The sequence below is a fragment of the Astatotilapia calliptera genome, chromosome 7 (genome assembly GCF_900246225.1).
Source record: "Astatotilapia calliptera chromosome 7, fAstCal1.2, whole genome shotgun sequence".
Classification (NCBI taxonomy): Eukaryota; Metazoa; Chordata; class Actinopteri; order Cichliformes; family Cichlidae; genus Astatotilapia; species Astatotilapia calliptera.
The window spans coordinates 29,460,581-29,485,093 of record NC_039308.1 but is presented as its reverse complement, the minus strand read 5'-3'; the positions used below and the strand labels follow the sequence as shown (position 1 = coordinate 29,485,093).

Genomic DNA, 24,513 nt, shown 5'->3' with positions numbered 1-24,513 from the left:
TTGGAAATTGGAAATCCCCTTTTCAATGGAATAATTGATGTCACCCTTGTATGCCTGATGAGCGGACTGGAATCCAACTGCCACAGTTTGCACTCTAATTGTTCTTGACTGTTAATCATAAAACTGAACGAAAAGCTGCGCAAGTGGCTGTTTTATTCTCTGTGGAGGAGATCTAGGTGAGAGGTCAAAGTTAGTTTACAGGAAAAAAGAGTGTAAAACAGACTTTGCACGAGAATTTGTTATGTCAGAAAGCTGTTTTGTCATGTGGTAAATCTGTCCCTGTGACAAGCAGTGGTTTTTTTAATATACTGCATTAGACCAACAGATGTGTTTTTCCACCTCTACCATTCATGGGGGAGGCGAAAAGGGAATTATTTCCAATAATTAGCTGTTACTGTCATGTCATTTATTGCTGCTGAAGCCCAGAGCACTGGAACCATTAATTGGTTTAATGTGTTATTTACTCATTAACAAACAGGTAAGCCAAATATAAAAAGAAATAAGTAAATCAGTGGTGCACTTCATGAGACGGGATCAACATTTTAGCTGGAAACCTGTAAAAAGCTGTTTTGCTTCCATCGTTATAGACATGTTCAATTACTTTGACACATAAGAGCTTATTCATGTCTAAACAAAACATTTAGCTAAATAAAATAAAATAAAAACAGAACTAACGTAACAATATTATGTCTTAAAAATAAATCACCTTAAATAAAATTAATATATCCAGTGAAAATCTTTTGTCAGTTTGGTGAAATCTGTAATCAAAACCTGCCTGTATGCAGCATTACTTTGCCATTGAAAAGTGTTGTTCTTTTATTGTTTATATTGCAATACCTATTCCGACTACCTATACCTATTTTATGCTATGTGCATAAGAAATAAACAGGTAAACCATGGAAAAAATTTCATTAGAAATTAAAAGAGGCAGCTTTTATAAGTACATTTTTTTAAAAGTTACAACTGCCTGAAGTTGAATTTTGATTATTTTCCATTTTTTATAGTAGACACACATTTGAAATAAACCTGCATACATTAAAAACAGACCAAAACATTCAGACTTTCATAACCCTGCTGTTGGAGACCTCGCTCTGTTTTTCATCCCGCATTCCTCATTACACCTCAGACCTATAGCTCAGCCTCCATAATCTCTTTACAGTTAGGGGCCGCCCACTCAGTCAGGTGATTGACATCCGCCGCCTCCAATGGCGCAGCAGCCCACTTTCCGGCCTCGTTCCTCTCTCCTCCTCCTGGTTGCTGTCCGACTTTGTTGCTCTCTTGCCCCGCTACTTCGTGTCTAGTGTCATCGGTGAGTCGAGGAACAACTCGTTGAGGTACCAGCCATGGAAGGCGACAATATAATAATGCCTGTTTGACTCGGGGATAGTTTCCAAGGTAAGTCCGGCCATTTAAAGTGTTTAAACCGGGCGGGAGAGGATTAGCGGCTAGTAAACTGCCTGTGTGTGTGTGTGAGGGGTGGTTGGTGAGGGATGTGGGGACGAAAAGTTTAATCCGCCTCACTACACGGGACAGGAGGGAATGAAGGGAAATGTACTCTACTGTTGTTCACAGTGGGGACTTGTCGTACTAGCCTCAATGTGGATCCCTGTTTAGGCTGTTAAACATCATACCACAGTCTTTTTTCCCTCTAATTGTATTTTAACTCCATGCCTTGTAATTATGGGTAAAAAGCTGGTGGTACCCTGGACAAAAAGCACTGGTTACAATGTGTTGTTCTTTTATTATTGATAAACTGAGCATGGCTGCTTTTTTGTTTCCACTGTTAATTAAATGTCTTTCAGTTGCTGTGTTTTAGTTTTAGATTTCATTTAAAAATGATACAGTGAGAACAAGGTGCTGCATGATATTTAAATGTGTAAATATTGTTGTGATGGGTGGATTGTAGATTGGTGTGGTTTGGTTCTAGTGTACTTTTTGTATTATTGTTGTGGAAAGCGTGCTTGTGATTTGTCTAATTATTTTCTAAATATAGTAAAATAGTGTGATAAAGGTAAAGAAAAAATACTTTCACTGGCTTTCATTGACATGCTTTGGTTCCAGTTCTGAAAACCAAGCACGGGAACTCACTTGGCAGAGTATAAATGAAGCGTTGAAATCATGGCCACTGAAAGCACTTGTTGATGTAATAAACAAGATTAGTCTTCATCCTGCCCTTTGTTGTTGTATATTTATATCTGCAATTAGTTCAAGTTCCAGGTCAATAGCAAAAGCTAACGCTCTGAGAACTCAATCAGAAACAAATACTTACTATAATGCAGAAGCAGACAGAGATACAGACAAAAAAAGAAAAAGATGACAGAGACACTGGGATGGGGTCTCACTACAGATGTGCATTCCTCTAACCAGTGGAGTGATCAAGCTTTTAAATAGAGCTCAACAGGAATGCAAACAGACGAAGCAGAATGATGAAGCCTGGAGGTGTCTCAGGAGTAGGAAAGGGAAGGAAGGTGGGAAAAGAAATCAGAAAAGCAGGCAGCGAGCCTTTTGCTTGAAATTAGCCGTTTCTTGAATGTTGCTCCGCTAAAATGAAAATGTGGGTCAAAGTTCATGCTGTAACATCTGTCTTTATGAGCTTAAAGGCTTTAAGAAACTCATAGTTGCCCACAGTGTAAGCAGTACTTCTGTATCAGTGGAAACATTTGAACCTTGCCAATAACTTTGTGTATTCCAGCATCAGTGTACGTCTGTGATTCTTTAAAGAGGTGGATGCAGCGAAAAGTAGGATCAGAGTCCACTTTTATTGATCAAGGATTGCACTGGCTCAAGTACATGGCCCTCAACAAAAATAATTTTTACATGTACTGAAAACGAGGAATATTAAAGTAAGAGCTGTTGGATCGGTTATGATTTGTAGAAGTTCCGTGTTAAATTCTTGGAGATAGTTTTCAGGAGTCTTAGTACTATATGTCAAAGACAGTAACAAGACAAAACTGCATCTGCTTTATTAGTACTATTATTATTTGAATTTTTCAGATATCTTGTATTTTCAGAAAAAAAAAAAGACTTCTCATTAGTACTTTGTTACGTTATGTTGTAAATTGTCTTTTGACTCTGCATGCTGCGTCTGCCTGTCAGTTTGCTGCTGGAACACGTGAATGTCCCCAATGAGGGACAATAAAGGATATTTCTATTCTATTCTAGTTTCTTGTGAGGCGGAAGCAATTGTACTGTTAGCTACAGTTGGCCAATAGGAGTCCATTTTTCCACTTCACTCCCATGTGGGAGTAAAACAGAAAACCGGGGTTGCTTAAGCCAGTCTTGTGATGTTAATTTGTCCCAGGTTTTCAGTGGTTCCCTGTTTGATTGCTGTTTATTTTTCTCCTTTAAAATCCATTCAGCTAATTCTATGCAGAGAGACAGATCGTGTAATTGTTGTTTTGTCGTAGCCAGACGCACAATGGGCTGTGTGGAAAGAGAAGCCAAACACCTGGCGTAGCATGCGTGTCACTTACAGCAGTGTTTACTGTTTTTCATTCGGGAGGATGCATCTCAGTTTGGACACCTTTGCGAAGAACCAGATTTCTTGACCACTTCACCACTGTGAAACTAAATATACACTGACTAAGAAAAACGAGGCACACCGGGCACCTTGTTGTTTACCTCTGGGATGTTGGCCTACCCACGGATTAAAGCCTTCTGTCTCTATAAAAGGAAAACTTGATGGTATTTTTTGCTTTCTAAACATTGTGAAAAATAGTGGGAACAAATTTGCTTTTTGGAATCACAGACCACATACATATCCAAAAAAGAAAGGGAAATCCAGGATCCTAAGCAGAGTAAAACAAGTCGACTGTGGCTGACACCTGCGTGTTTTGGCTAATGAAAATATTATAGAAAACATTAGTAATCAATTTAATCGTCACCAAGAAATACACAGGATCCGAGGCAAGGTTTAACTTAACCCAATCTTCCCCATTGTTGTATGAAGTATTCATTAACTCGCAGCAGGTTTATAAAGACAGACCCCAGACTGTATAGTCTAACTTTCTTCACTTGAGCACATGTTCTGTACAGCTCAGTACAGTTAAACTCACCTTCTAACACCAGGGTACTGTTATTCAGCTCGCTTTCCCTGCAGACGTCTTTAGCTGGAAGTCCAATCTCTGCTCTAGCTCTGGCCAAAAACCACACGAGCACACAGATACACTCTGGCTCCACACAGACCTTGACGCAGACTTCTGCATGCACATATATGTAAACGATCCAATGGCTTTGTGCATGCACACTCACACATTCACATGCACGCGGAGCCAAACGCACATCCAAGCCTTCATACTCTTCTCCACACTCGTATTTCACTAGTCACTCACAGAGGGCCATGGCAATCAACTTTAAATTAGAGAGAAAGCTGCTCCAAGAACTTGAAGGCTGTTTGCCAGGTCTGAGGCCATACTTTTGGTGTGTGTATGTGTAAGTAAAAGAAAGAGCAGAAGGAGCCAGCCAGATATTAAACCAACATTGAGGGGCCTAGATAGGGGTCTCTCTAGTCCTTAGTGCTGCTGTTTAAGCAGTTTATCCCCACTCACCAGGAGCTGTGCTTAACTGTGCATTTGAAGAGTTATTTTGCAAGCCTCAAACTGGCAAACATTCCATTTCAACATATTTTATGAATGTCTGCCTTTGGAAGAGTTCCCACAGCTAGAAGCCACAAGATCAAGCCACTTAAGAGAGATGCGTCCTCTCTGTTAGGAGCTATGACTCTCTTCTGTGGTCAGCTGACCAATAAGGGCAATGATACTGTGGCGACAGCGAGGGTGAAAGTGTAATATTTGCTAGCCAGTAAGGATTTTTCCATCTCAAATAAAATCGAGCCTATTCTACAATAATTGTTTCCTTGTTAATGTATAATGGACTGGAACTTGGTGCTTTTCTACTCATTCATGCACACACTTGCACTCCGATGGATGCATCAGGAGCAACTTGGGGTTCAGTATCTTGCCCAAACATACCAATAGACCACCCGCTCTACCATCTGAGACCCAGCTGCCCTGAAATGTTAACATACACACTCTTTGATAAATGGGGCCTTGTGGTGAAAAGCTGAACTATGCTGGATCTGTTTTAGATAGCAGAACTGAACATAAGAATGCCACATCAATATTGGAAACAAATATGGCAGATATTTACACAAGTTTATAAAAAAAATAAAGCCCATAATAAAGTCCATAAGGACGCATGATTTTTGACATGGCTGTCAACATCTTCTTTATTTTTTATATCAGTTTTATCAGAACAGGTTTTATATCTTTTTATGCAGGGTGGAGACTGGACCATTGCGACCATTGGTACCTTGTTTTCCATCCGTGTAAAGAAGTGGCAGGAAATGAGTAGTTTCCTGCCATTGAGACACACTTTAGTAGTGTCTCAATCAGCCAATGCAAAATAGTTACTACTGTATCTTCCGCACTATAAGGTAGGGCTGCTCAATTAATCGAATTTTAATCACGATTACGATCTGGGCTTTCAACGATCATTATTAGCCCCTCCCTCGTGCTTTACTCTCGCGCTGCTCCGTGTGGCAAATCCAGCGCACCTCTCTGCATTTCGAACATGCGTCACAACAATTAAGAGCAGCGGTCCCCAACCCCTGGGCCTTGGTCCGTGAGTCGTTTGGTACCGGGCCGTGAGAGTTGAGGCTCAGGTGTGAAATGTATGGTTTCAGGGTTTTTATCGGTTTTCAGCGTTATTTTGTTATCATTTTGATCGTTAACTCGGTTTTCCTGGGTCTTTTCACGTGTGTTATGAATAACTCTTCTTTTTTTCGGTACCGGTACTAGTTTTATTTTGTTGCATTTATCCGCGACACCTTAAAGGCCGGTCCGTGAAAATATTGTCGGGCATAAACCGGTCCGTGGCGCAAAAAAGGTTGGAGACCGCTGATTAAGAGGACCCGAGGGAAGCTCGGAAAGCTAAGCAGAAATTATTTGGAGAGGAGAGTGACTGCTGTTGGTTGAAAAGAGAGGTAAAAAAAGACTTCAGTGGTGTTGCACACTATTTTATATTATTTTTTAAAGTCATTATTCAATACATTCTTATTGTTAACCCTTTAAAGAGCCGCACGTTCAGTTTTGTGTAACTATTTTTAAATCCCTGTAGAACCTGAACCGCGTAAGCTAGCACAATAATTTTTTTTGTATATGAAACCGGAGGAGTTGTACTTACATCTTATGCCATCAGCTTGTCCTCGGTCACGGTTTCCTTCCACATAAAACTTTGCAAAAATTGCATAAAAAGCGCTTGCAGGAACAAAAACATAATATTACAGAAACACGCATTGCCACTTCCCACAGTGAAACAGACGTCAGCACGAACTGTCGCATGTCCGCCATTTCCTGCCCTAAACCGGAAGTGACGTCATTTTCGCGGAAAATGTAGTTTTTTACTTGTAGGCCTTAAAAGCCTATACTGGTGTTTTTATAAGTCATGTTTGACTTTTCTGAATAGTTTCTGTGATGCTTAGAACTCGAATTACACTGCTGGAAATAGTTTATTTTGATGCACCTGCTGTTTTCTTTGCAAATTTGCATCATAGGATAGTTTTTTCGTTTTTCCTGCAGTATATAAAAATTGGTGTATCTCAAAAATAAAACTATGAAGACACTCAAAATAAATTTCCTGTTGTTGTAAACTATTTTTTGCAACTTTTTTGTATTTAAAGTTTTGAGGGATAAGCCTCTTAAATTTCTCCAAGTAGAAATATATGTAACAAAAACGATTTTCAATTAATTTTTTTTGTAGTTTATTGCACTTTTATGCAGTTAATGTAGTTACTATGGACTTAATGCATACATATTATTAAATTATGGGCTATAACAGTTGTATTGATGTATAGTAACTTGAAATGCTCCCAGAAATGGCACTACAGCATGTATAAAAAAAATAATATATATATATAAGCTCTGGCGGACTTGGTTCTATGGTAGGTCTTAAAGGGTTAAATAAATATCGTCAAATAATCGAGATCTCAATTTCAGTGAAAATAATTGTGATTATCATTTTTGCCATAATCGAGCAGCCCTACTATAAGGCGTGCTTAAAATCCTTTAATTTTCTCAAAAATCGACAGTGCGCCTTATGTATGAATTCTGGTTGTGCTTACTGACCTCAAACCGATTTTATGTGGTATGCGGCGCTCAAATGACTTTGGTAAGCTACGAAGCTGGACCACTTGATGGATTGTCAGAGCATTACCGTAGTCAGGAGCCTCGCAGAGTAATCTGGGTGAAAAACTCCGTCCGCTTCAGGTCCCAAAGTCAAACGAACACTGCGGCATCACTGAGTTTCTCGAAACTTTCTAAATTCTTTCATCTTTAATAAAATGATCAGCGTTGCTGCTTTACCAGATGTAACAATTAAGTTTAACATCCAGGCATCCATGAAAACAGAATTTATTAAATTTCACGGAGTTAGAAGTTAGCTTGCTATTTTCCACCTAAACATGTTATAGCATGTTCTGACTGAGAGATTTCTGATAAAATGAAAACGTACAGCTCTGCTATCACTTCCAACATAAATGAAGACAAAAAACTAAACAGCAGTGTCTTTTGTAGGGTTACTGAAGTTGGGCTAGCTGGTATATAATAATGTGCTACGTGACATAATCCATCCACAATATGAGGTTAGTCATTAATATACTGCAACAACACAGGAATGGAGCAGCGGTAAGAGAATTTAACATTAATGAATTAATGGTATGGAAGTTGAGGAAGCAAGAAGAATGAGTTGAGTAAAATTTGACTTATCTGACTGTTTTGTTTCGCTTAATGCGCCTTATGTATGAAAACAGACCCGTTCATCAACAGTGTGCCTTATGGTCCGAAAAATGCGGTAGTTGTCCTTAATTGTGGTCATAGGTAGCTGTTTCCTTTGTCAATTTTCACAATACATTCTATGCTGCATACTGTTTACATGATCTCTGGCATACATCTAAGTGTAAAAACTTGTCATCATGCCATTGAGGATTTATAGTTGTTGGTTTGGCTTTAAGTATGGTTAACGGAGAAGGCAGTGACGGAAATATACTGCTTATGATTGTGATTGTTCCTGTGCTTTTTCTTCGGCCCGTGTGTCAAGGATTAAGCCGCTTATTGTAACAGTATTTCACAGAAAAAGTTAATAAGATAAAATGTCGTGAACTGACATTTGAATTCAAACTTTGTTTGAATTAAGGAAACCAAGTGGAAAATGTGATCATGTGTTTCACATTAGACACTATTATAGGGTACTGTACTCAACCCAGCAGCATCGTGTCTTCAGTGCTGTTGGATTGAAGGCATGTGTGTAAGTAAGTGTATTTACAGCGTCCACATTTTAGAATTTATAGCAAAATAAACACTTTGTTTTATCAGATCACTGATTGGTGGAAGCCTAAAGATGCAAGGTTGAAATTCTCATTTAATTCATTGTGTTTTTAAAGCAATTTCATTGCAAAGTCATTGTCTTTGCAATGGTAGCCTCTTTGTAGAAACTTCTGTGTGGCAGGGTTTTTGTGGATCCAGGGAAGATAACTGCTAAAGAATGTACTTCCTTCCCTTGCAAATGTACTGGATGATCTTCTGGACCTCGGCAGGATCTCTCAGGAAACTATGCTTTCTGTTTGTCACAAAGAACGATAAACCCTAATTTTACTGCGTGCTTTTACTATGATGATGAAGAAAGGTGCTGTGAGGTGTGTATGCTTGTTTTACTGTGAGCAGCATATATGAAATATTAATGTCCATGTGACTGAAAAAATGGGTACTTTTGGCACCTTGCTGCCATTTTGCCAGTGAAAATAACATCTATTAGGTTTAGCTGTATAAACAGTAACTCTTCTTTCCAATGCAGTGTTGACTCTGAAAACAGAGCTCACTTGGGAGATTATTAGTGCTTGGCAGAACCTTAGTCTGTTCTAGAAAAACACTATATTGATTGCAATTCTACCTCCACATTATGCACGGTTATTTGCAAAGCCATCATGAAGAATACAGTGGATTGATTTACAAGCTGGTGTGGAAAAGTTACCAAAATTTTACCTTTTTTTTAGCGCTAACTTCCACCGAGCAGGTGGTCATATTTAACATGACTGCCATGTCAAAAATATTGTTTTGAAAGTTGTGAACCTGTTGTTTTCAGCATTCGAAGAGGTCCTTGCTTTATTCTCTCTGCAGGGTTTATTTTCAGAGACAGGGAAGAACTCTAAGGGCTAAAGGGGAAAGAGATGATTGGTGCTCTTATTTTAGCCTTTGGTCAGTGTAAGTAGTGGTGCTTTCAAGTCTGTCTCCAGTATACGTTAGGTAGCTAAAAAACCTTGTCACCTTGCAATTGACCGTAGTTGCTAGTGAAATGAGTACAGTTTTTTTCAGTCAAGTGTAATTTTTGTATTTTCTCTAATAAATGTATGGATTTTGAGTGCAGTCCAGTGTGGAGACAGCAGCCTTGCATAGACAACATTGCATAGAAACTTGCATAGACAACATTTGCCATGCACATATGTTGTTCAGGCTTTGACCCAGAGTGGCTATGGCAGAGGCTTTGGTAACCTGTAGAGTTGATAAACATAGTGTTGTTGAAGCTCACAGTCAAAAATTAAAACAAATGTTTTAAAAAAGGGAGATTTTCTGGTGTGAATAATGTATTTGTGTTTTTGATAATCCAAAACAGTCCTTAGTGCTCCCTGTGTGTTCAGTTATTTGCATCAGTGATTCAGTGATTCCACTGTGTGGTGGGGATTGGGGGGGGGGGGTCATGTTTGTGTACTCCACATATGAATTGCCATTCATTTGTTTGTATTGGTATTTGCATGGGGTGGGATTTGTTTTGACGTATCTCGAGAAAAGCTCATCACTTGAATAGAGGTGTAACTCTTAATTTATCAGTTGAATCACCGGAAAAATAAATAGCAACAACATTTAAATCATTTCATGATTTCTGTAATTTTTTTAACCAGAAATGTTAAAATTTTCATTTTTCTAATTGTGCTAATTTGAGGCTTTTATATATCAAGCTATCAAACTTGCATCTATAAAAACATCTATTGCTTTCAGTTTTGATTTCCTTTCATCAGAAATGTAGTTTCAAAGTTTTGTGTGATGTGCTGATTGGAAGGTAGTGTGAAGCTGGGCTGAAATACTTTGAAACGGTTTGGAAAAAAAAAATTCTTTCATTAGGTTATTTAGTTTTATAGCCACTCTCTTATTGCTACAAAGTATTAACACCATTAAAATGTATGTCCTTATGTTTTGCTCTGTGTAATTGAAGTTGTTTTGCATTAACTGTCATCAGTTAGAGCAAAACAAAGACTTTAGGATTTGTTTCATTTTATGCTTGAATATTTGGTGCACTCCAAAACAGTCCTTTACCTCTTTGTGTCACTGGGGACAAGGCTAAAATCCAAAACTGTCACTACTGATCCCTTTAGGTGACTATTTTTACCTTTCTCCTCATACATAATGAATAGACTTGTCTGTTTAAATTATATGACAGTTTTTATGTAGCCAAAATGTCTCTAGGGTCCAAAAAATGTATGTGTCTCTGTCATGACCTAATTCAGTTGGAATGTCTATGGCAAGTAGGTATGAACTTGCCCACAAATTATAAAATGCGTCTTCTCCCTTTGCGGTCTGTTTTTTCCCGCTTTGTTTAGGTTTGTTTCTCCCTTGTCCTTACTTTCCTGCCTTTTTCAGCTTTCTCTTTCCCTATCCAGTTTTATTGTTTTATATGCCCTCGGTCTCCCAGTATCTATTTCCTCCCCCTCACCCCCTCCCACTGTGTTGTTCCGTTCATGGAGTGTTGGCAGTCTGAAAGGAGAATAAATGGGTGTATCGAGCATGTTGATCTTATCTTATTTGGCAGGCAGGTGACAGAAACAAATGAATATGAAACTGAATACACTGCTAATGTTTCTTAAGCAGTTTTCAGGGCAGAAATCTTTGTTTTTGCAGGTGACGAAGCTTTGGTTATATACTTGCTATCAGTGTAAAACTGAATGAGAACTGTTGTCAAGCAGTAAGGCTTTGGCTGCCTGAATCTGATCAGCTTTCAGCATAAAGATTGCAATATGTAATTATCATATCGGTATGATGATGTGGTTTGGCATTTGGAATTGTTGCTGTTTGTTGATTGTTGAATATATGTCACATTATGCATTTGAATTATATGGACTATGGCTGTGCCATTAAATTTTTACGTGAGATAAAAATGCCAAATTACGATATCGCTGCTATAGCAACAACTTGTATTTACGTTCCATAGTGCATGTGTCAGTGAGGCAAGCCGGGCACATGCGAGTTGTTAATGAGAGTGTGGGGAGTGAGTTGGAGGGTGGGGTGGGCTGCTTTTAACCATGTAAAGCACTTTGTGCTACATTTTTTTTTGTATGAAACGTGCTTTATAAATATTGATTGATTGATTGATTGATTGATGAAGCAAGAGTCGGCCTCTTGTGATGAATTAGTACTTAAAAAGAGAACTGTTTCAATAATATCCAACATTGTCTGGTCCTTTGCAAAATCAGCATTAAATGTATTCCCGCTAAAGGAAGTAACAACAAATGTGTCCCATCACTTTAGGCAAAAACACAGAGTTGAGTACTACCATGCTATGGTGGAGTAGATGCTAGTAGCACGTAATGCACAACCTTAATGTAAACAAATAACTTCACTGAGCATTACTGGAACACTTGATAGTTGTACTCCATATGACAGGAAGAGCAAATGGTGTTTATGGTAGAAAAGCAGGACTTTAAGCAACTGGTTAAAAGGCTTGACCCAGATGAATCCCAGGTAGAAAATATTTTTCAGTTTTATATGGTACAGTATAAAGAGTTACAAGATTGATTGAAGTTGCTTCACTTACTGTTAAACTGGTGTCAACCAGTTATTTTATAGTTTTACCTAAAAATTCCAGAGAAAACACTACCTAGGATATTTTTGTGCTTACCTTTGATGGAAAATACCCTTCATTCACACATAAATGATACTGCCTACAAGCAGTTTCTCTTGAAATGTGATACAATTTTGAGGCTATATCGCCCAGTTTGACTATGGGCTAGTATCACAGCAGTGGTTGTCCTACGTGGAAGTAGTAAGAGCACACCTGATCCTCTGCCCTTTCAGCGTGTGTACTCTGAACTCTTTGGTAGTAGGTGTCAGTTCTTAGGAAACAATGGTAATGCATTGCAGCTTCTGTGTGTCACTACATCAGTAAGATAATTTTAATACAAGGCCTTAAAGAAGAAGCTGGAAAAAAACAGTTCAGCAGCTCGACATGTTGAAGCTTTAATGAAAACTTTATAAATACATTTTAATGATGAATTAAAGCTTGCTTAACACAAAAATCTGAATACAAACCACTGCATTCTCAGTAGTTCAGGAACCAATAAGGTTTGTTTGGCAGTTCATGTTCATCCATCCAACTGTAGTAATATTATCATATATAAATAAATAATAGTTATATTATTGATGTGTATAATTCAACAGTTGAGTTGTTTAATGGCTCTTTCACTGTGAGACAGTTTGAACACTAAATGTTTGCTTTTTCTTCTTAGAGTTCCTTCATCTAAAAAAGGCTTAAATCATAAAGATCCAAGTCTCTCTTCATTACATTTATCTTAAATGCACAGTTGATCATAGCTTGCTTAATATAGAAATGTCTGCCATCTAAAGTTTGTGGATTGTGTTTTTTAATTGTAATTTTCATTTGAAGACAGTTTTATAGTCATTTATCATGGTTGGTTGCAATGAGTCAAGAAAATGCCATTGACATGAATGCATTTCAACAACATTGCTCTGGGCTTAAGAAAATTAGCTGGCGAGAAACTCGGAAAATATCCAGTGATCTAGAGTAGATGGATGTGATAAATGATCCTTAGACTTTGGTTTACTTTGGCAAATCTTCAGCGCTAAACACATCAGATTGAGGTTGTTTGTAGATGACAGGCAATTAATGTTAGAGGATGGAAATAATGCAACAGATCAAAATATGCTTTAATATTTCTATACATGTTTTTCACCATCACTCAAGGAAGAATACATACTGACACAAAATGCTTTGCATGTTTAGGAACATGTTAAGAACATAGCTTTTGAGATTGATCAGAAAACACGATACAGACAGTTAGTAATGAGCACTTACTACTTGATGGCCATAGGGACTGTGTTTGCTTAAATGATTTTTTCATCAAGGCTTTTCCCTGAGTCAACATTAGGCCATTAGGTTAAATAACATTCAATGGGACACTGCAAAAGCATGGGTAGAAGTCTCTGTGTTAAATTGATTTCACAAAATGGCAGCAAAATTGATTTCACAAAATGGCAGCAAAGTCCAGTGCACTGAGACAAATTATCTTATTGTCAAAAGTAGGGCTGCCACGATTAGTCAACTAGTCACGATTACGTCGACTATTAAAATCGTCGACGACTGATTTAATAGTCGACGCGTCATTTGAAGCTTTGTAAGATCACAAAAGACGCAGGAATAAGTAGTAGGATTTAAGAGTGTAATAATGGACTGAAACAGAAGATGGCAGCACTGCATGTACAAGGATGCCAGCTGCTGTTAAACCTCGAAGAAGAAGAAGCTGTAGCCGTGTCCAAATTCAGTAACCGCATCCTCCTGTGCCTGCATTTGTTGTCGTTGCTGTCATTACAGCGACACAACGAAGACTGTCCAAATTCGAAGACTCCAACAAATGCGGCCGACAAATGCGCCCTTCATTTCCCCACATTTGAAGGATGGGTCGGATGTATACTTCGAGGCCCAACCTATCCCAGAATTCATAGCGAGGCCCAGCTCAGTTTCCAACAATGGCAGCAGCTAGTTAGTTTTAATATTACTCTTATTATTCTTTCTGGGTCACAAAATAAACGTTTAACATATTTTCAGGCGAGAATGTAGCTGTGTAAACCTCAAATATCTGCTCAGTTTATCAAGACACCACATATTTTGAAAAGCGCTCGCTCCCAACGTTTTCGGAGACGTCTGTTACCCACCAGCTCGATAGCTAGCCGGGGGCAAGGCTCACTAGGGCCGGTGAGAACACCGGACTCCCGGCAAATCGTTTTCAAACCCACCGCCGTCTTTCGCTACTCAGGTTAAACATGATATATAAGTCACTTAGATAACTTAAAAATGTTATTGTTGGGCCTTTTTTAGTATTTTATTTGTTCCTCAGTAAATCGGTTTGGCTGAGATTAAAGTTATAGTTTTTACACAGCTGAGTAAACGTCAAGCAGACAGCTGATTATCAGAAGTGTGAGACGCTCGAGAATATACTCCAGTGTCCTGTTATATTTTAGATGGCAAGGAGCAGACGGCTGAGTTTATTAAACTCCACTGAAACAATCTGGAAATTTAATTAAAATTTAATAAACTATCATCTTACCTGGGTGTTCACCTCAACAATAAACTGGACTGGGCTACAAATACAGACATCCTGTATAAGAAGGGCCAGAGTCGACTCCACCTGCTGAGGATACTGAGCAGGTGCAGGACTCTATTAAGGACATTCTATGGACACTGTGGTAGCATCTGCCCTTTTCTATGCAGTGGCCTGCTGGGGGAGTGGATGCACGGACAGGGACAGGAGCAGGATTGACAAACTGGTGTGGAGGTCTAGCTCCGTGCTGGGATGTCTTCTGGAGTCTGTGGAGGTGGTTGGCGAGAGGAGAATGTTAGTAAAGCTGACATCCCTCATGAACAACCCACATCACCCACTGCATGAGTTTGTGAGTAGGCTGAGCAGCTCCTTTAGTCAGAGACTGAAACACTCTCGCTGCAGGAAGGTCGCTTTCGCAGATCATTCATCCCAACAGCAGTTAGACTCTATAACTCCTCAATCACGATGTCATGACTCACTGGACACTGTGAACATCCACGGTCACCATTTCATGCATAATGGACCTTCAATGTGTATGGACATGTGCAGGTATATATGTATGTATAGGTATACATATTTTAGTGTGTATATGTGTGTGTGTACATGTCTATACATAGGAATAGTAGTGGTACAATAGTTATGTTAAGCTATATAGTTTATGTCTTGCATAGTTCCACAACCATATCCATAGTCACATACTGTGTGTGCTACCGTTGTATATAATGTATTATCTTACTTATTTTCATTGTTTGTACTTATTTGTATTTTTTGTATTTCCTTCTGATATCTGTACCTGAGCTGAGGTAATGCAAAAATTTCCCCGTCGTGGGATCAATAAAGTTTTATCTTATCTTATCTCGTCTTTATTTTTAGTCAGCACATACCTTAAACATTTAAAGCTGTAAGCTAATGATAGTTATATAAGAGCAGATGCATGCTGGTGCAATAAGCTGTACGTTTTACGTCCAGTGGATGCATGATCTGATTAGTCGACTAATTGCAACAATAATCGGTGACTAGTCGACTATCAAAATAATCGTTTGTGGCAGCCCTAGTCAAAAGATCATAAACTATACCTCAACATACTAAACTAACAAATATATATTGTATGTGGATGAGGAGACATCCAAACTCGTATAAAAAACCCCCAAAACCTTTTGGTGGTGTCACATTGAGCCGGTTTTTGGTTTTAAAAGTCTCCTTCCCTCTGCGTCTGCCTTTGATCTCAGACAGGGTTCATAATCTGACTCCTGGATCACTAAAGACACACACACACACACACACACACACACACACACACACACATTAGACATGAACACACAAACATGGACTATCTGAAAATCAACAAACTTGGGAACCAAATCATGGTGGTGCACTGTAAATCAACCTGCTATCTGCCTTACTATCTCAAGAAAACCCGTTTGATAGTCTGCTGTTTGTGATCTAGGTCTGTGCAGCAGAGCCCTGCAGTCTGATGAGGGCTTTGTTACTCAGTTATTCTGAAAGAAACTTTGTTATAGATTTCTCGCTTAGTGCTTCCAGTAATTAAGGAAGAAAAGGTTGTTAGCCTGCTGTATCTTTTAGAGTATTTACTTCATCCTGACACATATAGGGTCTGTATACTCCAGTGTCTGGCTTGACTGAATAGGTATACTGTAAATCTTCCAGTGTACACTGTAGCAGAACTCTGTATATGATTGTTGTTTATTTTACTGTATTTTTTTTCCTGATTTAGTCTGAGAGACCTTGACTTAAAGCTCTACTTTCAGCTGTTTCCCTATTAATATGGGGATTTTTTTTTTTAATCTCCCAAAGGGATTTGTGTCTCATCCCAAGATCAAACCAAGGCATCTTTCACTTGTTAGGCGAATGTGTGAACCTTCATCTATGGAGCCACTCTGAGAGGACTTGATTTAACTGTTAAAACCCAGGATCAAAAAGACAATAACAGTCATTCTGTTCTTAATGGTAGTGTGTAGCAGATGTTGAGTATAGCATAATACATAATAATACTTAAAAAAAAACATACATGTGAGCTCATAGGTGGCAAATTAACCCAGTTATTGACAGTTCATACTGGCTTTTTAGCCCATTTCACTTCCAAACAGACGTCAATCTGCTTTTTCATGTTGTTTTTGATGCAGGTGTCCAGAGATCACAGTTCAGGGCCTTTAAGTGCTGTGAATAATTAGTTTTTCCTCTGCTCTGCTTTACTTTCATTGCATTTATTTTCCTTGTTGCCTCCTTTCTCATTCCACATCTCTAAATTGCTATTCCATCACATTCCAGCCTGCAATGAATTAAACGTAAGCAGTCTTAAAATAATATTTTTTAAAACTAGCCCCCATCACTCAGATAAATTACACCCTGCAGGCAAATGATGAAATGTATGCGTGCCTGCAACTTATTTTTGCTTTTGTAGAAATGAAAAATAAAAACATCTGGCATACAGTAACTAACTAAATGTAACAGCTTTTTTTTTTTTTGTGTGTGTGTGTGTTTTATGATTTTCTTTTTCCATCCATTTGTGAGTTGTTTCCTGTGGTGCTAGGTCAAGTGCACATTTATTTAGCTTTTTTGTTATGAATTGGTATTATTTTATTTTTTGATTTCATAGCTGGTGTTCTGTTTTTTTCTATCTATCTACAGTTGCTATAATTGGTCTATTGCTTTCAGGATAGAAGACTTTCAAGTACTGGTCAAATTTTGTTTACCTCTTCTCTCATCAGATATCTTGGAGTTTAGTCAATGTTTAGCCAATTTTTTGCTTCCAAGTAAAGGCCTTTGTTGCACTTACACATGTTAAAGTGAAATACGAGTGTTCAGTCTCCTTTTAAAACAGTTTTGTCCATGAAAACCTTGACAGACTTTGCATTTAGTTAAAGATCTTTACCTATAGTCAGTTGCTGTATTTTTCAGTCAAGTTTTATGACTGGCAGGAGAGGCATTCATCATATAAAATGTGGATTGCATTAGGATCGTTCTTGCTCTGTGCCTTTCTTTTTGTTTGTCTCTTTGCCAGAAGCATTTTTGGAAGGGCAGTCAGACAGTAGTAATCAAGAAAGCATGAGTTTCTCATATTTAAGCACTCATAGGATTTTCTTTCCTTGGTTTCTACTGTGTTGTGATTGGAGGTAAAACTGGCTGTTTCACTGTGCCCTTGTGTATAGTAGAACAACCACTGAGGTTTAACATGGAATGATGCTGTTTTTCTTCTGTTCTTTTGCACACTTATTCTTGTGTTTTGTTTAGTTTTTTCTTCTTCTTTTCTACTTTCTCTTATCACTACACTATAAAATCTACCGTTTTTTTCTTCTTCAGCGTGTTGAGACAGTCAGTCAGCCGGTCTGTAGTAATCGGAAAAGCATGGAGTTCCCAGCACAGTGAGTCATCTCCAGCGAACAGGGGTCGCGCATGTGTGTAGGATGGTTGAAATGCGAGTGGGTGGCAGGGGGTGGGATTTCTGTTCGTGTGGGTGGGTGTGTGTTGGGGGTGGGTAGGTATGGTCCACATGTTTGTGTAGTTTGGGTGTATATGTTCCTTCATGTTTTTCCTTCCTGTTGAACAAGTTAGAGGTCTCTGCTTGCTGTGTAATGGTCATCAGTTAGTGAGAGCCAGGCAAACGTAAATTGGTGTCATAAAGAAGAAAACAAAAACTCAAGCGTTATAGCACCTACTTATCTCTTGTTTAACATTCTTAAGTTTATTGGGCATTTTTATTTGTTTTGGTTAATTGACAGTTACATATGCTCTATGTTATCATTAGAAATGCTTTGACATCAGACTGATAATAAACATTGAGTTTTCATTCCGTTTTAGATGTTTGTTTGTTTTTTTACAACAATAAATTGGGTGGGTGTATAGTTGGTTGGAAAGTGGGTGAGTAGGTATGTACATGCCTAGCCCTAGCTATTTTTTAATATACAGTGCTGGTTAACTGTTGGTTACACAGCCACCTTCCAACTGGGTTTTAACATTATTCCTATCTGTCTGTGATGGGAAGCTCTAAACTAGCTTGACATTGTGTTTGCGCCGTGCTATGCACGCTGCCAAGTGCCACATATTTGAGCTACATTGACAATACTTTTATACCAATAAAGACTAATTAATGGTTTCGTAGATAAAAACATAAAAACATGCAGACACAAAATGTCTTCAGATCTTTAATTCCATCCATTATAGTGCGCTCAGTTTTAGTATTTTCTGAGTGTTTTCTTATTTTTAGACTTGCAAACTACTCCAACCTGCCCATATTGGGGTTTTTTTTGTTTGTTTTTTTAGCAAATTTGCATTTTCTTTCTAAGAAGTATAACTGACAGTGTATACAAACTGTTTGTATTTTCAGTTTTAAACAAATCCTAAAATTAAGTGCCCCACATTACTGGACGGTGCATCTTTGTACAACTAAAATCTAACTGCTCTGTAATTATACCTCTAAAATGCTGTTTGGTAGAGCGGTTCTATACTGCCTTGAATGTCTTCATGTGCTTAAAACACTGAAATGGCATGAGGTAGTCGGAGCAAATCAAGTTGGAGTTGGTGCTTACAAATGTAGAACAAAAGGTAGCTTAAATTTCATTTAAAAACCTGTGGAATAACCAGTGGAGTCTATACATGGGTTTTAAGCCATATGGCAAAATGCTAATGTTGTTTGGCAGGCTAATGCTATCTACCATTATTAGAAAGCCAGGTAAAGTCACAGCTCATTACATATATTTCTGCAAATATATTATAGTGTTCTTGCAAAACATTTCATGTTTGGATATTTACACATATATACATGGTATATTTCTAATGAGCGGACATGTACTCATATTTATGGATTATTATGTGCATGTCAGGCTGCTGCACAGGCTAATTGAATTGTTACAGTATCAGATATATCAGAGTTTAATCTCACCGGTTCTAGTCACTGGATGATCAATTGCATCTCTAATTAGACTAATATTAGTTTCGCTGCCACAACAGACACTGCAGTGTAACAAGCAGGCAAGAGAGTCATGTGTATCTATCATGTTCATTATAGCTGAAATCTGGGTCTTTTTAATATTTAGAAGAAGAAGAAACTTGAGTTAAGTGTTTTGATTCTATGCTAAACTTCTGCTCCATTAGACTTAACAGTTGTTTTCTTAACTAATCATTTTTCAGATTAGGATTCTCTAAAAAGCATTGGATGCTAACCTGTTATGAGGTAAGGCACTGCTATCTGAACATTTCTCACTGTAATGAAATAGTGTCAATGGGAACAAATTACAATATTCAAAAAGTGTAAACAGTCCACTTCATCATCATTTTTTTTGTGTATATTCATGCACTTGTGTGTTTCTCAGTGTTGAACAAAACACAAATCTTCAGCTATCTGCTTCATGTCTTTATAATTGTTCCCAGCCGTAGAATGGCGCCAGTCAAATGTACATGAACGCGCACTCACACATACTCAGATGCAGAAACTCTCAGCAGATTATCAGAGCAGTGTGGCAAAAAACAGAACTGGGCAGTGGTTCCTGGTCGGCGAACCTGCTGGCTTATTGACTTGGACTGAGTTAGATAAAGCTTTCATCAGCAGCATATGTGTGCAGACGCTGTGTGTAAATGTGTGTGTAGTTGGTATGATATTTTTTGGGTCTTTGACAGCAAGCCATGAAATGACACATGACTTGCTTATTTTCAATTGCTGTTAGAATTCAACTGCTTGTTCAGTTAGCATAAAATTCAAATGGTATTGATCACAATGTCACAAAAATGTCTGTCTCATGTCCGTCCTTTCCTTTGGTCTCTGGTTGCTTATACATATATTTGTGTAAGAGTTTATCTATATATTTATATCTCTTTTCTGCATATTGTTACAGTTTCTGATGATGGGTTGGGTATGCTACTAATTGATCACATTTGTCTGTGTCTGTGTATAAGGCTTTGTTGGATAACAGAGAGCAGATGTGGGAGGGTAAGTGGGTGTATGTTTAAAGAGCTTGTCATTGGCTCATACAGAGCAGATGTTGTTGGGCCATCATCTTCTTCTGGCTACTAGCAGTAATGATTCAGATGCTGGACCGAGCGGTATAAAGTGGAACTCGCAGTACAAAAAGCATACAAAAGCTCATTGTTGCAGCCTCTCTGTTAGGATGTGTAGTTTGTTAGCAGAGTGATAGATGCATTGACGTTTGTTTAGGTCAATATACGGTTGAATGGAAGTTCTAACTAGGACACTAAAGCTATGGAATTTTCCAAACCACAGCAATAAAAGACTGCGGTTTACGGTAATATTCTGGTACTGCCAGCTGACTCCAGCTGAACGTAGTCCAGACGGTTAAGCGTAGTTAAGCACAGCCAAACATGTTGAGTGGTGAGATCACATCTATGCTTGATTTTTAGTTAGTGGAAAGGTTTTCTTTGTCACCTTTTTGTATTCAGTTTATTTTAGTTCACTCCATACATTTACAAGAAAACCACAGCTTGTAAACAAATGTCACCAGAACCTTTTTTTGAATTTGGTTAGGTTGACAGTCTTATTTTAGATTAATTGCACCTTTTTAATGTTTAAAGGCGAAATCTGAAACTGTTCAACCATGCAACTTTTTTGGTGTATACAACAGCCCTAGATACATATATACATTACAAACACCTAATTAAACTAAAAAAAGTATGTTGCACAACTCATGTGTACATTCATAGAGAAATAGGAAAAATTATTTTGTGTGACGCATCCAAATATGTTTTGTTTTTTTCATGTCGTTACTTGATTGAACTGTATATGAGTGGTGCAATGGGGCTTCCACAATACAGTAAAAATGATAAAATTCTTGAAACCACATTTTATGATTGAAAGGCTTATTGTGCTAGGCGACGAGTCTGACCACAGTTGAGGAGTAAATAAAATGCACACATGCATGTCTGGTTGCATTTTTCTAATCTCTTAGATAAGCAAATGTACATGAAATGATGACTGGGAGTTTTCATTCCTCTTTGTACTACTTCAAACTGAATAAAGTTACACCCCTATAAGAAGGTTTGTTCTGACTGGTGCTGGCAGGGAGGTTCCACAGGACAACATCTGCTTGGCTACTATGTTTGTGGTCACTTGATTCTACTGAGAGCTGCTAAGCTAGAACAAAATGTCTTGGCTTATATAAGTTGGTTACCAGCAAAAGAGAGGCTGGATATTTAGTTGGAAAAATCTTTAAGTCACAGGAATGACATCAGTCTGGGAGATCAAGCCATGTTTTGTGTCCTGTAAAAGAATAGGCTTTTGATTCTTACCATGTTCTTTGAAATCATCAAGATTATTAATGGTTGAAGCTTGGCAATCATTGGTTTGCTTTTTTAATTTAGTCCCATAAATAATATTTCAGTAGGACTGATGAGTTGGTAAAGGGCTATAAAAATATTTGTATAGATGGTTGTATTTGCATATAAACCTGGTTGTGTATGGACCAGACCATTGTGACAGATGTTACATGTAAATAAATGATCATGGATTCTTTGACAGTATGTTACAAGCTAGCAGTTTGCTGTTTGCCTAGAAGGTTTAGCTAAAGATCCTCAGCAGTTAGCAGTGGGACTGGTTTTGAACCACAAGAGTTTCATCAGATCTCTCTTGTTTTGGATCACTATGGTCATGCATTAACCAAGAGACCGAATGCTGGCTGTGGTTAGCATCATCACATGGTGTTTACTCTGACTCTGACTGCTTGTATATTTTTTACTAATTCCTCTTAAGGATCGAACACCACGTTGTGTGCAAGAGGCTGATGATTATCTATGGATGGGGCTAAGCAGGTGCCACAGTGTACAGTTTAGATTCATGGTTTCTTTGTTATAAACTTACTTTGTTATAAACTTTTCAAAAAGAAGCAGTACCAGATGTATAACGATACCAAATGTGCACACATTTTCTCCAGAAAGAAGAACTAGCAGAAAAATTTAGCTGATGCTTTGTTACTAGACATGGCTTAAAAGGTCCATTATCAGCAAAACTGTTATTGGTCATCCATCAGTATCTAACTGGATTGCTTTTTCCCCCCCCTGCAGCTGATGCAGCGTTTGAGCCACATAAACACTGGTTCGATTTGATTGGAAAGATGATTTACTACAGCCTCCATATAAAAGATTAGGCTTGGATACAACTTCAGATTTTGGATTAAAGAACCCAGACACAAACAAAAACAACCATCTGAAGTAATTGTAATTTTTATTTCCACCTTTAAAAGAAAATAGGTCACTTAGAATTTCTCTAAACTGAAAATTATTATTATTATTTTACTTTGTTTCTACTCTAGGTTCATTTTTTGTGTGACTGTATACTGCTGTAAAACAAAACACAAATATCAGCATATTGCGGTGCTTGAGAAGCTGGAACCAGCCCTAGTCTAAAAACAATAATCAGTTAACAGATTTACTGTTGATTCATTTCCTGGGGATCAACTGGTTGTTTATGTTAGAAATGGCACTGTTTTTATCCTTTAACTTCAGACCCAAAACACGCTGGAGTGAGAGTGCTGTTGCTGGGCCGATACCAGAATACCAGTCTTTTCTTTTTCTTGCATGTCGAAAACTTTTTTATGACATACTGGGAGAAGTGTTTATAAACCAGTTTGACATTATGGCATTAGCATTGCTTTTCTGTCATCGTTAACCCACTTCACAACCACTTGTTTACTGTTAAATCGCAACTAAATCACAAAGTAAGGAGCAGCTAAAGGTGCATGATGTTTTACTTTACGATTTCTTTACAGTCTTTGAATTTTCACTGTGACTTTTATCACCCACATGCAGAAGTACAATCACAAACAAAAATGTACTAGTACACAAAACCGAGTGATGTGTGTGGTTATGTGTGTCTGTGTCTGTGTATGTGTGTGTGTGTGTGTGTGTTTAGCTCTGACTTCACCCCATTATGCCTTTCAGTATGTGTTTGTTTGTATGTGAGGTTGGCTTTAGTATTACAAACTTGTATGCAAGCAGGATTGCGGTCTTCATTCAACTGTGTGTGTGTTTGCATGTGTGTGAATAGCTGGCATATGGTAGCCATCTAGCCCTGGCGGCAGTGCTGAAGGAAATTCCAGCGTCGTAGAACTAAGCCAAGATACTGGTGCTGCCACACACACGCACACGCATGCATGTGTACACACACACACACACACACACACACACACACACAGAACAGTACAAGTTTTTGATACTTCTGCCAAAGTCATGGACACAGAATAATATCTTACATTTGAAAGTACTAACAAGTTGATGGAAAATTCTCTTTTCGGCAATAACCCAAAATGACTTAAAAAATTACTCCCACTCTTTCCTCCTAATGAACTCTTCTTGCTTTATTTTGCACACAAATGCATAAAATGCACACCATCTCAGGCCTTGGTCTGTGGATTGGCTAGGTGCTATCTCTGTACACAGATGGCAGTCATTATTTCTTGTGTGTTTAGGCTTGGGCAAAAATTGGAAGTAGGCCTAAGCAGTTTGACTGCTGGGTAGTATTACCAAGGTTTAGTTTCTGTTGGGTCCCATGCTCTGTTTTCATTGTCAGCTATAACTAGTTACGGTACTCAAAAAAGTATGTGTTACACATAACGGTTTACTTTTCTTAAAAGTAATTTTCTATGTGATTTAATTACTTGATGGAGAAAGTAATTTGTTACTTTTGGATTACTCCAGTAACACACACACACACACACACACACACACACACACACACACACACACACACAGATACATGTGGGAACACGTGCATCTGTGTGTGTTTGTTAAGCACTCTGGTGATGCAACTCAGATTTCGTTGTGTTTTCAAATGAAGTGACAATAAAGGCTTTGAATTTGAATAAATGACCAGAAGCACATTTTCACATAATTACCAGTTCCATACACTGACACAGATTCTTATCCTAATGAGGCCACATACTGTCTTTCTTTTAGTATGTGAAAAGCCTTCAAAACAAAGAGACTTAAAATTGCCACAATGATTCTAGACACATTTACTGGCACAAACGGAGTCTACTACAAGGCTGACGGCTAATCACTGATTTTATTGCCTGTCAAAGTTCAGCTCTGGCTGCTGGGCTGGGGTCAGCAAACACTAAGCTTTAAGATCACTTTGGGTTCCTCACTATTATTACGTTAGCATGCTTTCTGTG

General features: G+C 38.2%; 1 protein-coding gene across 2 annotated transcripts in view; it reads left to right on the top strand.

Moving 5' to 3' along the window:
• Positions 1 to 1,218: 1,218 nt before the first annotated feature.
• The window catches only part of il11ra (interleukin 11 receptor subunit alpha), a 52,617-nt gene continuing 29,322 nt past the window's right edge, over positions 1,219 to 24,513 (top strand). The window contains exon 1 of one of the 2 annotated variants that reach the window (XM_026174231.1): positions 1,219 to 1,395. The gene's annotated coding sequence lies outside the window, so the exon portion shown is untranslated. The remainder of the gene's footprint in view (positions 1,396 to 24,513) is intronic. The other variant, XM_026174230.1, reaches the window with a different exon arrangement.